The following is a 15,808-nucleotide window of genomic DNA, read 5'->3' on the forward strand; positions in this document are numbered from 1 at the left end:
GAAATAACTCCACAGGAAAGCATATTTTCCCCCAAAAAGGGGCAAATAAATGCCTGTGCCCTTGGAAAAGACAACAGCTAAAACTTACAAATAAATACTAGCCAATATAGTCAAGTAGTGACTGTATAAGATCCCACTAACATCTTGTGAATTTTAAAATGTATATAAAAGTGCAAAAAACTAGCAATCACAGCACAAAGTGTGTTGGAAGAGTAAATAAGGTTAAAGCAATCTGCTTTGGGGAAGTAGCAAATGTCTTAATTTTAGACTATAATCAAGAATATATTGTTTAATGTATTTTATTAGACTACAATCAAGAATATATGTTTTATTTTCTGGAAAACTACTAAAATAATTTTTAAAATGTTTATTTTAAAACTGATGGGTGTCCCGGTTGCCCCTCTTCCAGGCCAGCTCTCTGCTGTGGCCAGGGAGTGCAGAGGAGGATGGCCCAAGTCCTTGGGCCCTGCACCCCATGGGAGACCAGGAGAAGCACCTGGCTCCTGCCATCGGATCAGCGCGGTGCGCCGGCCGCAGCGCGCTAGCCACGGCGGCCATTGGAGGGTGAACCAACGGCAAAGGAAGACCTTTCTCTCTGTCTCTCTCTCTCTCACTGTCCACTCTGCCTGTCTAAAAAAAAAAAAAAAAGAAATAAAAAAAAAACTGATGGGAAAATTAGAATTTAAATTGTCTGATTAACCTAAAACAAGATGAAGAGGGAAAAATGAATAATAGAAAGATGAAGTAATTATTATAAGCATAAAAACATCAATTATAGTAAATGTGAAGTAGAAAACAAAGTGGAAAATTATCAGAACAGCTGGAACAGTAAGCCTGACCACTGCTTGCCAGAGAGGCACGTCCAGGACTGCGTGGTAAGGTTGAGAATGCACTCACGGGAGACGACTCAGCGATGAATCTGCTTAGCGAAATTACTGCAAGGCACGGAGCCTAAGCGATGAAGAATTAGTGGAAACGAAATGTGTGGCAAAAACAATAAAAAGTTTTGTGCAAACATCAGCTTTTACACCTTTCTGCCTCCAATGATGCAGTTTCAAAAATACATAAAAAGCAGCATTGAAAATGCTAACAGAAGTCTAGATAAAAACTCAGAACTACAGAGGGAGATGTCCACACAGCCCCCACACGGGTGGAGCAGGCAGGTGAGAACCCGCGGCTCTGTGGATCTGCCCAGCACTGTCAGCAAGGTCGATGTCACTGACAGCGCATGGCTCACATACACAGGGGCAGACGTCCGGGGGAGCACGCACAGGGCACGGGTCAGTGTCCAGTCCGATAGAATCCAAAGCCCATGGTACGTTTGGCACTATTTCCCACGAGCTCCTGCATAAAGCAATCCTCAGCAATGTTCAAAAGATCAAAATCAGTTAGACCACGGATTTTGACTAGAAATCAATAACACAGATAAGCAATAATTTCCCACAGATTAGAAACTAAGGAAGCGATGTACCTCCAAGTTAAATGCCAACTGGAAGTTCACAGCTCAATATGGAAATGGATTTAACATTTTTATTTTCACTTTTTATTTGAAAGAGAGACACAGAGAGAAAGACAGGGAGCTCCTGGCTGCTGGTTCACTCCCCAGATGCCCACAGGAGCCTGGGATGAGCCAGGCCAAAGCCAGGAGACAGGAACTCAGCTTACGCCTCCTGTGTGGGCAGCAGGAGCCCCAGCACTGGAGCCACCACCTGCCACCTCACCAAGTGCGCACCAGCAGGAAGCTGGTTTTGGAAGCGGGGCTGGGACTCAAACCATGGCACTCGTATACGGGGTGTGGGTGTGCTGAGTGTACCCCTCCCCTGAGAAATATATTCTAAATAAACTACTGTGAAGCTGCAGAACAACAGTAGGCATGAATGAAAGCGCATGAACCTTCACGGGGAAATTCGTACACTGAATCAGAACAGAAGAACGCTGAAAGCAGACCGTCTAAGCGTCTGTATGAACAATCTAGAAAGATCACAGCCAAACAAAGGACAAGCAGGCATAATGAGAAAATACGCCAAGAGAAGTCGTCAGCGAAGCAGAAAAAGCAGTGAACATTTTCTAACAGTCATTGCTGGTGTGCACACTCACCCGTCACTTACTCATTTCCACATTTTTATTTATGTTAGGGGGTAGGGAGGAGGGAGAGAGAGAGAGAGAGAGCATCTCATCTACTGGTTCACTTCCCAAATGGCTGCAACAGCTGGGAATGAGCCAGGAATTCTTCCACGTAGTGGGGGCAGGAGCAGGATTGGGTGAGCCAGCCCTGCTGCCTTGCAGGGCGCGCATCAGCAGGGAGTGGGAATCAGGACTGGAGCCAGGCCTCAAACTCAGGCACTCGGATCCCGCGGCACACATCCCAGCCAGCAGTGCAGCCACCGTGCCAAATGTCCTTCCCTGCTTGGTAACTTTTAAGTGGTGTTACGAAGGTGTTTGGGAAAGTCAGAGCAGCGGGCACACAGAATAAAAACAGTGAGAAGGCATAAGGAAGACGGATGACAGAAACACTACGTTCTCCGACCCAGTGCGTACAACCAAGAGCTGCAGAACCTGCTTCTTCACCGTGGACGTGCTGAGTCTGCTCTCCCAGCGGGCACACGGCCTCCTCACTCATTCCCACTGTGTTTGTGTTCCCTCTCATTGTGTGACTTCATGCGTTGACTTTACGTGAGAATTGCACTGTAGTACAGAAAAAAATCATGTTGCATTAAAATTATCTTTTGGTCTCAGATTTCTCTCTTGCTTGCTTTGAGAGAGGAAGGAATGACATGCTTCTACCTTCGAACGAGCTTAACTAACACACCGTCGTAGCACTTAGTCACATGTGCCCACGGGCATCATCGCTACGTATCTGTGTAGTGTATCTCTCTACTGATCTTTCTATCATTAATCTGTCTGTCATCTGTCTTTTCTCTACCTGTCACATGCCTGTCATTTATCTGTCCTTGATGGATGAAAAACTAAGCTTTCTATGAGTGATTTAGCTAAGTGCATGTTAAAATACTTCTCTCTGTATCGTCTATTTGCCTGCTTATCTATCTGTTTTTCTATTTTACATCTATATTCCATCTCTTCGCTGTGTCTATCATCTTTCTGTCTCCTACCCTCTTACTACCTGCCCATCATTTCCTACTTCTGTTGAGTGAAAAAGGAAAAACAGTAATGTTTCTATACGTCATTTAGCTAAATGTATGTTACAGGATTTTTGAAAGAGAACAAAGTTATTTTTGATTTAAAGGGAAAGGTTCTTAGAGCAATCATAAAAGTGGATATCAGAGACAGTTAATGATCATGACTGTTTTGAGCAACGCTCATTTCTGTAACTAGTTTATTCTCATTACCTGGACTAACAGCAATAATCAGTCAGTGGCTTCATGCATCAAGTTACGCTCACCAAAAGATACACTTTATCCAGTTCTGATGGTCAACTGGCTTTGTTTTTAATAAATCAAAAACCTTCCTATCCTTCCCCACAAAGAGCTAACAATGTCACTCAAAGGATGAAATACACCAATTCTGAGTTCCAGCCTCCTTCGGTTAAGCATTGTAAATTCCCCTTGGTAAGCAAGAGCTGGGGAAGTGGGTCACAGCCTGCGGCATCCAGACAGCAAACGCCAATTACGATTCTGCTCATCTTGCCCAGGATCAGACTCGAGGTTAATAGAATCACACGGAACGAGCAAAGAGGATGTCCAGAGACGTTGATTAAGGAAACATGACCTCTTAAAATTCAATTAAATGGGTTCTCAATAAAGAAGCTTAACTCCATTACAATGCTTTGTCAGAGTTGTGCATAATAAATCACCCAGGGCTGCACATTCATTATGACATTGTTCTGAAATCTGCCCTCTTTAACAATCAGATCTGAAAACAAATCCCTGAGCTCTAACTTGATAGGAGCCGTTTTAGCACATCTGTCCATCACAATGTTTGCCAGTTATGTCTTAACTTGCTCTACGTTTTAATAATCCATCAATAAAGATGCGGAATCATGGTGGTGTCTGGCTGGCACTGCAGGTGTCAGAGCCAAGGGGGAGATGGGGGGAGAGAGGGGGAAAGGGAGGGGTAGGGGAGAGGGGGAGGGAGAGGGGGGAGGGGCAGAAGGGGAGGGGGAGAGGGGGGAGGGGGAGGGGCAAAAGGGGAGGGGGAGAGGGGGAGGGGGAGGGGGGAGGGGCAGAAGGGGAGGGAGAGGGGAAGGGGGAGGGGCAGAAGGGGAGGGGGAGAGGGAGAGGGGGAGGTAGAGGGGGGAGGGGCAGAAGGGGAGGGGGAGAGGGGAGGGGGAGGGAGAGGGGGGAGGGGCAGAAGGGGAGGGGGAGGGCAGAAGGGGAGGGAGAGGGGGGAGGGGCAGAAGGGGAGGGGGAGAGGGGGAGGGGGAGGGGGAGGGGAGTCAGAGCCGAGTTGGCGGCATGCAGGCCGCACGTCAGAAGCTCGCTTTGCCCCGTTGTGTCCAGTGGTGCCCAGCAGCCTCGCCCTCTGCCCAGCCCTGCCGCCCGCCCCTTCACGGAGCGGTTATTCTCACCGTCAGCGGCTGTAGGCTTTGCTCACAAGAGCAGCCACCTGCCCAGGCACGGCCCAGCACGTCGAGCCCTCCACGCTCGAGGGCTCTTGCCTTCTGTGCCCGCGTGGAGCCTGACTCCCCGTGGACACATCCTTCCCTTGCTGGCCGGCCTGGGCTTTGAACGGCCACTCAGGCCCAGAGAAGGGAACACTCTCCTTCCCGGAGAGCACCTGCGGGCCCCTTCTGTGTGGTCCCAGTGCTCACTCAGAGCACCGCGTTTTCTGTGCAATCCAACCACGTCTGCCATGGAGCGCCCTGTCTCCCTGTTGCCTGGGCCACCAGGAGCAGGGTGAGCACGCGGGCCGGCTGCCTGTGTCCTGCCTCACGGCCTGCACCGTCTCCAGCAGCCGGCACGACGCCCAGCACACGGGGCCTGACCGGAGAACCGCTGTGTCTGTGAGATGTCCTGGGGGCCCCCCGCTCCAGCCGGGATCCCCCAACTGTGACTGCTTTGATCACAAAGGCTCCTGCGACCTGAGTTTCCAGTACTGGTGAAGGTAATTAAACCTCACAACGAGGGCAAGGCCGTGGCTTCCTCCCGGCCCAGAATTAAACAGCTGCCCCTTCAAAAAACTCATTCAGAGTCCACGCAACTAATATAGTCAGCTTCAAAGGAGCTATAAAATGCTGTTTTTGACAAAGAATTGCTATAATAAAGAAAAGTTATTTTCCCTTAAGATTTTTAGAAATCGCAGTTTGCATCAATTATGCTTTTATTTTATTTCTAAAAGTCTTAATGAGAAAATTCCCACAACGCATCCACAGCCAGGAAACGAGAAGCAGGTGCACCTATCCAGGGAACTACCTTTTTCGTGGCTTAATTGTCAAAATAAATATGTTCTTGCAGCTTTAGCATTTGAGGCCATATTGCACAAAATCTTCATTTATTTAAAAACATGTTATTCAAAGGGACAATTTTCTTTGAGGTCTTTTAAAAAGATTTGTTTTCCTACTGACATTTTATTCTGAGCATCAGTGCTTATTGTAAATGCACATTTTTGCATTCATGTCAAGTGATTAATTATTGTTTTCTTTCTCCTTTAAAATAGTTTTCCTCCTGGTATACATGCATGCACTTTCCATTTTCCATAGAATTTCTTCTGGTTGTCCCAAGCCTAATTCTAAGAAGATAATCAAGAAACCTAACAAGATGCCCTTATGTCTTTTTTTGGACAGGCAGGGCTAGACAGTGAGAGAGACAGAAAGGTCTTCCTTCTGTTGGTTCACCCCCCTCAAATGGCCGCTACAGCCGGCACACTGCCCCGATCCAAAGCCAGGAGCCAGGTGCTTCCTACTGGTCTCCCATGGGGTGCAGGGCCCAAGCACTTGGGTCATCCTCCTCTGTGCTCCTGGGCCACAGCAGAGAGCTGGACTGGAAGAGGAGCAACCGGGACAGAATCCAGCGCCCCAACCTGGACTAGAACCCAGAGTGCTGGCGCGGCGGCAAAGATTAGCCTAGTGAGCCACGGCACCGGTGGCCCTTATGTCTTGATGATCGTATCTTAGGCTACACACACCTGCTTACTGCTATAATAAAGTCATTCTCTATCTTACATTTCTGATGTTAGGGGATGGCTGAAGCAGAATTACTAGAAATCTGGTCATTTGAAGAGACCTGCCTTTTTTCCTGCTTTCCCATCTTTTCTTTAAAGTTTTATTTATTGATTTATTTGGAAGACAGAGGGGGGAGGGAGGGAGGGAGAGAGAGCGAGAGCGAGACCGAGAGAGAGAGAGAGAGAGAGAGAATCTTCCATCTGCTGCATCATTCCCCAAATGGGCCAGGCTAAAGTTAAAAGCCAAGAGCTTCTTCTGGGTCTCCCACATGGCTGGCAGGGCCCAAGGACTTGGGCCATCTTCCACTGCTTGCCCAGGCACACTGGCAGGGAGCTGGATTGGAAGTGAAGCCGCCGGGACTAGAACCCAGCGCCCTAGACCTGCTCTACCACTACGATGCCAGGCGCGTGAGGTGGCAGCTGCTCCCCTGCTGTAGCTTGCATGCCCGCGTCATCCTGAACTGAATCCCAGGGAGAATTTGCTGGCTGTGTCTCCGGGAAATTTTGATAAACTGCCCTGGTCTCTGGGTCCCGTGGAATCGTGTTAGGAACCCCCACTCCGACCCTGGCTCAGCACACACAGAGGCACTCAACCTGCCCCTTCCACCCGCTTTTCCCCAGCGAGGGAGTCTGCTTTCTCAGGCCTCAACACGAAGCATCGCCCCCTGCATTTCACAGGTGAGCTTAAGGTTTTCTAGGGGCAACTGCATATTACTGTAGCGCCTGGGGAAATGATGGTGCCTGGAATACCAGGAAGATCACCGAATCGGTCAAAGTAGAAAGGAATGAACCTGTGGTGGTACAAAGATCACAGAGAAATGTTTGAGGACCGAGAACTTGGTGCTGTTTCCCCTAAAGCACTTCACCTCCGATCACTCGCCAGATTCGACATGGCGCCAGAAATGAGCCTTGTGCTCCTGCCACTGGCCTTCCACACGCCCTTGTTCTCCCAATGTAAGATCCGCAGAAGCGACAACATAGCAATAGACCTAAAGCTTTTAAACTGCGACCCTCCAGGGAGCACTTGAGAAGTGCAGGATTGGAAAGCTGGGCTGCTTGTCATGTAAGTTAGGACCCCATCACCGTGCCTTGCTTTGGTCTTGGACATGGGGACGAGCGTGTGTTTCTGAGGGTCTGGGGACCCGGCAGAGGGATGGGAAACACCCTCGGCAGCACGGAATTGCCTTAGGCAGGGTTCCACCTGTCAGGGGCTCCTGCTTTTCCCCTCTCTCCTACAGGGTTGCTGCTCAGCCCTGGGGCGACCTGGGGCAGATCCAGGGATGGTGGGAGCCGGCTGTCTACACAACAGCCGAGAAAGGGCTGAAGTCGCATCTGTGGAGGGAGTAGGGGAGGGCATTTGCTTCTGTGTTAAAGGTTGCACGATATCCCATTGTGGGTGTGTGCACTTATTACCAACCGTCACATGGAAAATACAAACATGGAGAAAGGCGGAGACGGCATCTTGGTGTGCCACAGTGAAGTAGTGTTATTCCTGAGGCCATCACAGGTTCTTCATGACGGAGCACTCGCAGGGCCCAGGATCAGTCCTTTCAGACCCGATGCACGGACAGCAGCCCAGGACTGCTACGGGCAGCTGTGCAGTCCGAGGGAACACACGTGAATGAGGCTGAGGGTCAGTGAGGGGGCAGCGTGTGCACTCTGAAAATGCACCAGTCTGGCAGGTGTCACCAAAGGACCCTTTGTGCAGTATATGAGATTCTGAGTGGATGGCTCGCCTCTTTCACTTGCTTTGGGTTTTGCATTTTGTTCGGGCTTGGTGGCTGAGAAATGGGGGGGGGGGGTTAGTCTGTGGAAAGCTCGCTGCCCCCCCTCTGAAGTGCGCAGAAGTCTCACTGCGTGCAGCAGGCAGCTCCAAATCTGTGAGATGAGACCCCCCTAAGAAGGGGGGCGAGGACGGGTTACCTTGCTGAGACAGGGCTTCGTGAACGTCCCTAACAAAGCCAAACCACCCGAGGACAGTGGGTGCAGCCTGGGAACCTGCAGCCGTCCTGAGCAAGAGTTCTAGAAGGAACAGGATGGCGCCCTGAGACGCAGAGCTTGAGGGAACCCCGATAAAGGAACTGCACAGGAGGAAAGCCAACCTCCCACGGTCAGCAAAGAGCACTCCCTACTCCCCACAGGGGCAGGCAGTGTGCCTGGGCGATGGCTAGATGACAGACAGATGGACAGATGGACAGATGGTAGTAGATAGATAGATACATCGATAGATAGATGACAAGTAGATCATAGATGATAGATGGCTAGATGGATAGAATGTGTATATACATTCATATAAAATCAAGTTAGAGCATTTCATAAACTTTGTGGGAAAATGAAATAAAGTGTTGCATTCATTTTGACAACAGCTGTTTTAACAGGAGTGAGATGAGCCTCAGGGTGATTTCGATCGGCGTCTCCCTGATGACCAGTGAGTCCGAGCATTTGTTCACACATCTGTGGGTGTTTGTATTTCTTCTTTTGAGAAATGCCTGCTTAGGGATTTTTGCCATTTTTGCCTCTTTGTTTTTGAGTTTTGTATACATTCTGCGTGTTTGTGCTTTGGGAGATGCACACTGGGGAGGTAGTTCTGCCTGTCCGTAGGTTGCTCGTCGTTCTGTTGGATGTTTTCGCTGGTGTGAAGAAGCTTCTTAGTTGATATAATCCCATCTGTGTGTTTCTGCTTTTGTTGCCTTTGCCTGGGTCTTGACGTATTCCCTGCTACTTCCAGCAACTTCCATGCAGACCTTTGTTCCATTTTCATTTGACTTTCGGATGTGGTGCAAGGACCATTGTTGCATCCATGCAGGATATGAACGGAATCCAATTTCCCCGGCACCATTTACCCAAGAGCCTGTGTAGGTTTTGTCAACTTCTTCAAAGACCATTTGAATGAAGATAGCACTGGGCCTAGTGACCCAGACGCCTTTTATGATACCCGAATCCCACATCAGAGTGACCACATTCAAATACTCGCTCTGCTCCCGACCCAGCCTGTGCCTGATGGTGCACCCTGGGAGACAGCAGCTGGGATCCTGCCAGCACAAGGGAGACCTGAGTTGAGTTCCTGTCTCCTGGCTTTATCCTGGCATAGCACTGGCTAAAACAGCAATTGGAGAATAAATCAGCAGATGGGATCTCTCTTTCTCTCTCCCTCACTCCCACCTTCCTTCTTTCCCTTTAAAATAAAATAAATAAACATAAAAATTTAAGTTAATGAATTCTATAAAAATAAAGCTTTAATTCTTACAAAAATGGGGTATACCCACATTAGATGGGTTCCATTCCCTCCCGCCATGTCTCCTTGTTGAACGGATCCTGTGATCACGACAGAGCGACTCCCTTTGCCTCTGGTTTTGCTGTAAAGTCTGCTGTGTCTGGTGGGCATGTGCCTGCCCTGCCTACTCTTAGCTCCTGCCTGAGCGCAGCACATCTTCCCGTGCATTCACTTTTGGTCTCTGTGCTTTGTGAGGAAGTAGGCATCTTGTAGAGCAAACATTTTTTTTTTAATCCATGCAGCCAGTCTGTATCTGCAAATGGGTATCCATATTGTTTATATTCAAGGTTAATCACAAATAAATAAAAGTGATCTGGTGCTTGTATGTTGAAAATTTTATAATTTTCTCATTGTTTTATTTACTTTAAAATTATTTATTTATGTGAAAGGCAGAGCTACAGAAAAAGAGAGGAGAGAGACACACATATAAACACACACACAGAAGGAGAGAGAGAGAGAGAGAGAGAGAGAGAGAGAGAGAGATCTTCTATCCACTGATTCACTGCCCAAATGTCTGTAATGTTTGGGGCTGGACCAGGCCAGGGCTGGAGCCCGGAAATCCATCCAGGTCTCCCACGAGGCTGACAAGGTCCCAGTATTGGGCCACCCTCTGTTGCCTTCCTGGGTGTGTTAACGGGGAGCTGAACTGGAGGAGGACCTGCTGGGCTCAACCCAGTGCTCACATGGGCTGGGGGCTTCACAAGCAGCAGCTGCCCCTGCCGAGCGGCAGCACTGGTTGCTGCTTTGCGCTTCTCAGAGTTGAGTCGTAATGCGCAGCAGTGAGCATCTTTTCTGGCCCTGTCCGTTTGGGGTGCTTGGCTCCTGTACCTGGACATCCAAATCTTTCTCCAGCTTGGAGTTTTCAGCTAGTCCATCACTGGATAGGTTTTCTGAGCCTCTATTCCTCTCTTTGCCTGCAGGAATTCCCAAAATTTGAGTATTTGTTTGTGTCCACAGGGTCTCAAAGATTTTCTTAATTTGTTTTTTTTTAAAGATTTTATTTATTTTATTTGAGAGAGTTACAGAGAGTGAGAGGGAGAGACAGAGAGAAAGGTCTTCCATCTGCTGGTTCACTCCCCAGATGGCCACAACAGCTGGAGCTGTGCCAATCTGAAGCCAGGAGCCAGGAGCTTCTTCCTGGTCTCCCACAGGGATGCAGGGGCCCAAGGACTTGAGCCATCTTCTACTGGTTTCCCAGGCCACAGCAGAGAGCTGGACCGGAAGAGGGGCAGCCAGGACTAGAACCGGAGCCCATATGGAATGCCGGTACCTCAGGTGGAAGACTAACCTACTGTGCCACGGCGCTGGCCCCTTGATTTGTCTTTAAAGTCTCATTTCTTTTTCTTACTTAGGTGTGACTGGGGCATTTTAAAAGACTTATCTTCAGTGCCAGGCGTTCTTTCCTCTGCTTGATTTAGTCTATCGTTGAGGCTTTCGTATGCATTCTTCACCTTAGTTACTGAGTTCTTCATTTCCAAGATTCCAGGCTGATCGTTTTCAAGGACTTGTGACTGGATTTATCATATATATCCTGCAGCATTTTGCATTTTACTCGACTCTCTGTATTCTTGTGTGACTCTTTGAGCATCCTCATACTAATTGCTTTACATCGTTTATTGGGTTTTTCACAGATCTTCCCTTGGGTCTCTGTCACTAAAGCATATGGTGTTCCTTTGACGGCACCGTCCTGCCCTTCAGTATTTTCTGTGCCTCTACATTGACATTCAGGCATCTAGGATATCGGTTGTTACCAGCACTCCTGAGGAGCGGCTTTAATGTGAAAAAGCCTTTTCCTGCAGATGCGTCTCTAGCTGGGGGCTATTCTGGCTTCACATAAAGTTGGACGTTGTAGTGTCCTCCCTGTCTTCTTCCACAGGGACAGACGGGAGTGGTGGTAGGGGGTAGTAGTGCTGGACTGCTCCTCTCAGACCAGCACCTGTGTGTGTGGGCTCTCACACAGCCCGCAGAGCGGACCAGGGTGTAACACAGCCAGCTGCCTTCCGTCTGCTGTGTCGGGTGCTGTGCAATTCCGACCTCAAGCCTGGAGGAATCTCGGGTCTCACTGTGCGGGGCACAGCCATGAGCCTGGAGGAATCTCGGGACTCACTGTGGGGGGCACAGCCATGAGCCTGGGGATCAGGCCTCACTGTGGGGGGCACAGCTATGAGCCTGGGGATCGGGCCTCACAGTGGCGGGCACAGCCATGAGCCTGGGGATCGGGCCTCACTGTGGGGGGCACAGCCATGAGCCTGGGGATCGGGCCTCACTGTGGGGGGCACAGCCATGAGCCTGGGGATCGGGCCTCACTATGGGGGGCACAGCCATGAGCCTGGGGATCGGGCCTCACTGTGGCGGGCACAGCCATGAGCCTGGGGATCGGGCCTCACTGTGGGGGGCACAGCCATGAGCCTGGGGATCGGGCCTCACTGTGGGGGGCACAGCCATGAGCCTCGGGATCGGGCCTCACTGTGGGGGCACAGCCATGAGCCTGGGGATCGGGCCTCACTGTGGGGGGCACAGCCATGAGCCTGGGGATTGGGCCTCACTGTGGGGGGCACAGCCATGAGCCTGGGGATCGGGCCTCACTGTGGGGGGCACAGCCATGAGCCTGGGGATCGGGCCTCACTGTGGGGGGCACAGCCATGAGCCTGGGGATCGGGCCTCACTGTGGGGCACAGCCATGAGCCTGGGGATCGGCCTCACTGTGGGGGGCACAGCCATGAGCCTGGGGATCGGGCCTCACTGTGGGGGGCACAGCCATGAGCCTCGGGATCGGGCCTCACTGTGGGGGCACAGCCATGAGCCTGGGGATCGGGCCTCACTGTGGGGGGCACAGCCATGAGCCTGGGGATTGGGCCTCACTGTGGGGGGCACAGCCATGAGCCTGGGAATCGGGCCTCACTGTGGGGGGCACAGCCATGAGCCTGGGGATCGGGCCTCACTGGGGGGGGGCACAGCCATGAGCCTGGGGATCGGGCCTCACTGTGGGGGGCACAGCCATGAGCCTCGGGATCGGGCCTCACTGTGGGGGGCACAGCTATGAGCCTCAGCACAAAGCCTTCACTTTATTTCCCTCTCCAGTCCCCAGAGGCTGCTGTCTTGCTCCACTGCCGGCCGTGGGTTGGGGGAGGGGCCTCCTGTTCAGAGGCTCAGTCTGCAGGGAGTGGCCCAAGGGCAGGGCCAAGTGGCCTGGGCAAGAGGCCAAGTGGCCTGGGCAGATTCTAAGTTTGTTTCACAGTGGCAAGCCTGGAACTTGGTGGCCAGGCTAAGATTTGGATTTTACTCCTGCCGTCTTGCCAGGCAGAAGGCTCCTCTCTAGGGGCTGTGCTGTTTGGAGCTGGGGGGGGGGGGGGTGCTGTGGCCTCTCCTTCCTTCCTGTTTCAGTGAATCTTCTCTTATTCTACAAAACCAAGCACTGTGGTCTCTCGCTGGCTTCCAAAGCTCTCACAAAGTTAACTCAGGGCCGGCACTGCTTCTCACTAGGCTAATCCTCCGCCTTGCGGTGCCGGCATACCGGGTTCTAGTCCCGGTCGGGGCGCCGGATTCTATCCCGGTTGCCCCTCTTCCAGGCCAGCTCTCTGCTATGGCCCGGGAAGGCAGTGGAGGATGGCCCAAGTGCTTGGGCCCTGCACCCCATGGGAGACCAGGAGAAGCACCTGGATCCTGGCTTCAGATCAGCGCGGTGCACAGGCCGCAGCGGCCATTGGAGGGTGAACCAATGGGAAAGGAAGACCTTTCTCTCTGTCTCTCTCTCTCTCACTGTCCACTCTGCCTGTCAAAAACAAACAAAAAGTTAACTCAGTGTGTGAACAGGTGGTAAGTCAGCTCTGTGGGAAGATCATGGAGCACCACTGCTCAGCGGCCATTTCGTGTAGCCTCTCCATGAACCCTGGGAAGACTCCTCTTTCAAGATTCGTCCTAGTAGCTCCAAGGTAACTCTTCTGCCCCAGAGCCTGGTCTTTCCCAGCCGTCTGCAGTGCTCCCCCTAGTGGTCAGTGTGTCAGGAGCGTTGAGGATGCACCGGTCAGCTCTCCGCAGCCACCAGGCTCCATGCTTTGGTCAGACGTCAGCAGTCCCTCGTCTGACCTCCTCTTCCTGTCGCTGCTGCGTGGACAGGTCCTAGGTGGGCTGAGACTCGTCCCTCTTTCCTGCCGTGGGTTCGTGATCTCTCAGTTGCCTGGTCTTGCCATCTGGCCCTGTTTGCCGTGCATCCTCTGCTGGCCAGGTGCTGGGCACCCTGAGCGGTGTCGGGCAGGGAAGCACGGGGGCTCTGCTCCAGTGGAGCCGCCCAGACCCGCCGAGGTGGGCAGGGCTCCCAGGGGAGGAGCGGGAGTTGCCCCTGGCTGAGACACAGGGCCCGGGGGCTCTTCCTGAGCCCCCTTTGCACAGGGCATCGGAGGTGGACCTGGTGCCCTTCGGCTGTGCACCCAGAGTTTGTTGCTAACTCAGTTGCATACCTCGGAGGATCCGGAGGTGGGAGTGGGAAGCCAAGAACCTCAGGTCGGCGAGCAGGAAACAGGAAATCCCAAATCTCTAACCTCGATCACATGTTTAGTGCTAGAGGTCTTCACCTTCTCTTCTAGCTCTGAAATTCTGCAAATATATGAATTATTAATACCGGAAACTATTTCCTCAAAGTGCATACATGATACAAAGGTTCTTAATGATTGTTGATAATTATGTTATTTTGTATTAATTAATCAAAATCTATTAACTTTCAGAGTTGACTCAGAAATATTTTGCAAGCATTCCTTTGTAGGGTTCTACATAGTCTTTACTTTTAATCCATCATCGCCAGCTGACTTTTCCCCAGATATTGTCACATAATCCCCATTAACATGCTGTCATGAATTAACACTTAATTAAAATACATAATCATGTTTTAATTCCTTGCTTGTTTCTCTAAATTCCTTGATATGTATTAATAAACAACAGGGCATATTTGCATTTTAATTAACTTTTCTGACTTAATAGTCATCTGTTCCTGCCTTTGGATGTGTTCGCAAACAATGGCTAATTCCCTGGTCTGTGAATCTATACTTCACCCCGCGATGGCTCTACCTCGGCCAATCACTAACCTGAGGGAATATTTACCGCTGAGTGCTTCTTACATCCCTGCTCATCTTTGGAAGTAGGGTACTAGGCTGCAAAACCCGTTGTGTTGCTATTTGAAAGTCAGGCAGCCCTGGGGAGTGGGGCCATTTTCAGAACAGGGTCCTCCAGTCTGGGGACACACAGGGCAGCACGGCTTTGACAAAGCCATGTGTTTTTTTGTTTTTTTGTTTTGTTTTGTTTTGTTTTTGTTTTGTTTTTGTTTGTTTGTTTGTTTTTGACAGGCAGAGTTAGACAGTGAGAGAGAGAGACAGAAAGAAAGGTCTTCCTTCCGTTGGTTCACCCCCCAAATGGCTGCCATGGCTGGTGCACTGCACTGATCCTAAGCCAGGAGCCAAGTGCTTCTCCTGGTCTCCCATGCGGGTACAGGGCCCAAGCACTTGGGCCATCCTCCACTGCCCTCCCGGGCCACAGCAGAGACCTGGAACGGAAGAGGAGCAACCGGGACAGAATCCGGCACCCCAACCGGGACTAGAACCTGGGGTGCTGGCACCGCAGGCGGAGGATTAGCCTAGTGAGCCGTGGCACCGGCCTGATCCGTGTTTTAGTTGATAATGTTCCTTGCCCTGGGCTCTGAGTCTTTGGGCCGCTGGGCTTCCTTCTCTTCGTGTTGTGTCTCTTTGTGTTCTGGGCGGTGCCTCGGCCCATCAGGGTCACCCCCTTCGAAGGTCACAGATGCGTAGTGGTGCAGCATCCGCGAGCTCGATACCGTGGCTCCCCTCTATTTCCTTGCAGATTTTTTATTTCATTTTTTACTTTAATTTTTATTCATTTTAATGGATTCAATATGATTTGTACATCCAAGCCTAAGAACATAGTGAGGTGTCCTCCCTCTCTTTCCCTCGCACCCTTTCTCCCTCTGACTTTCGGAACATCACACTTAAACTAGCTTGATAAAAACACGCGGTCTACTGCAATTTTCAGATCTGAACACCATGCGAGTGCAAGCTGAGCCCATGCCGGAGCCTGTGTTTGACTCCCTGTTCCACGTCACTCGGGGCGAGGGAGAACACAGACTGCCGAAGGAAGGAACGGGACGACTTCTCAGCTGCTCCACGCAGGACAGGGGACCGGAGGTCAGCGTCGCTGTGCATGGGGCTCACTGACATCTCCACCGGGAAAAACAAACCTCCCGGGCTGATCCCTCTCCCTACAACACTGGAGCTCAGCTCACTCAGCCTGGAAGACCTGAATCACAGGTCCAGGCCAGAGCTGCCTTTCTGGTTTGCTCATCCACCATTTTCAGGAGGAGCAGAAGCAATCAGACCTGTGCGGACAGCGGGCAGCGGTCTCCTGCGTGCTGCA

The sequence above is a fragment of the Lepus europaeus genome, chromosome 8, assembly GCF_033115175.1.
Source record: "Lepus europaeus isolate LE1 chromosome 8, mLepTim1.pri, whole genome shotgun sequence".
Taxonomy (NCBI): Eukaryota; Metazoa; Chordata; class Mammalia; order Lagomorpha; family Leporidae; genus Lepus; species Lepus europaeus.